Source organism: Triticum dicoccoides, chromosome 2B, assembly GCF_002162155.2.
Source record: "Triticum dicoccoides isolate Atlit2015 ecotype Zavitan chromosome 2B, WEW_v2.0, whole genome shotgun sequence".
NCBI classification, from domain to species: domain Eukaryota; kingdom Viridiplantae; phylum Streptophyta; class Magnoliopsida; order Poales; family Poaceae; genus Triticum; species Triticum dicoccoides.
Genome location: NC_041383.1, coordinates 825,693,306 through 825,694,868, shown reverse-complemented (window position 1 = coordinate 825,694,868; position 1,563 = coordinate 825,693,306). Strand labels below are relative to the sequence as shown.

At 36.2% G+C, this 1,563-nt stretch overlaps 1 long non-coding RNA gene across 1 annotated transcript; it reads right to left on the bottom strand.

Annotated features, from left to right (window-relative positions):
* Nucleotides 1–389: 389 nt before the first annotated feature.
* On the bottom strand, nucleotides 390–1,014 carry LOC119266122. The gene is made up of 2 exons (XR_005131867.1): nucleotides 800–1,014; nucleotides 390–665 (listed from the first exon to the last, which is right to left on the bottom strand). It is a non-coding gene; the product is annotated as an uncharacterized LOC119266122 (long non-coding RNA).
* Nucleotides 1,015–1,563: the final 549 nt, after the last annotated feature.

The window sequence follows — 1,563 nt, the reverse complement described above, 5'->3', positions numbered from 1 at the left end:
GCGAATAAAGCAATTAAGTGATTATGGCATTGGCCTTGGAACGGGAGTTAGCTCGTCGCCAGCGAAGAAGCGCTTGAAGATCTTCCAGGCTTGCACCCACGTGATCAATGAAGACATTATTCAAGTTATTTTAATATGAAACGGTTTTGCCTATTCAACTTATTTCGATATGAGAACGGTTTTGCTAATTCATGTTATCTCATATTAAAAACGGTTTTGCAAATTCAGAGTCGTCGGTGTAGCTGCGCTTGGCAAGGGGGTATTGGATCTTGAGAGGGAGAAAACCGATTTTGGTAAGAGGGATTGTAAACACAAAAGGAGAGTGACTCAGTAATTAGTCGCCCCCAATCTCCTTGGCAACTTTGGAAAACAATATATATCAAAATATCTTGAATAGCATCCATATTGATGAAATCATGAAATTGCACAGTCGTGCCAAAACTAACTTTTATTGTTTATTGGAATTCATCATATCTTACAAGCATGGCATTTTGGCACCTCGTCAATTCCTTAGGATGCACAACAGCATTTACCCTCCTCACAATAGCTGTTGTAGAAACTGTAGCCAGACCATTCGCATGAAACCTTACACAAGGTAACATTGTATCCTATCGGATTCTCACATAACCGATCACGTTTGCACACATCAATCAATGCAGTTGTACCTACGATCAAAGAAGTATTGCATCCCATTTCACATTACTAATGTAGTATAAATTACACACGTTACTCGAAAATGTCTCAAAAACTATGGTGTACATTTATACAAAATTTGACTAGTCTAAATGGATGAATGTACCTTTGTTTCTCCCGGTTGCCTCGCATGACAACAAAGTGGTAGACATCAGAAGAATTACCAAGCACAGGGCATTTGTGTTCTTCTTGACAAGCGCCATGAGAAGTGTGGGTACCTATTTCTTTTTCCTCCTCTTGCTATATATTCCCTAAGGTTGATGCTCCTCGTTCAATTTGAGTCCTTATTGTGGTATTATATAGAGGCACTATCAAATCTCATAGAGTCTCAATTTCAAAAAGAAAATATTGGAGAATCCAATGTAGGTTTTTCATCCTTTGTATCTATATGCATAGTCAACTCATGTCAATTAATACAATCATAACAGTTATTGGAATATATATACCAAAATATACGTTGTGGGCAACTGGTTATGAAATGCCTCCTTGTTATTGATATACCAAGACATTAATACTATCATAAGAGTTATTGAAATATATACCAAAATATACATTGTGGACAACTGGATATTAAATGCCTTCTTGTTTTTGGTATACCAAAACGATAATACTACGACCCCATTAGCTGAGGAACGCATAGGAGTTATTGGAATATATACCAAAATATACATTGTGGACAACTGGTTATTAAATGCCTCCTTGTTTTTGATATACCAAGACACCAGTACTACCATAAGAGTTATTGGAATATATACCAAAATATAAGTTGTCGACAATTGGTCGTTAAATGCCTCCTTGTTTTGATATACCAAGACATTAGTACTATCATAAGAGTTATTGGAATATATACCAAAATATACATTGTGGACA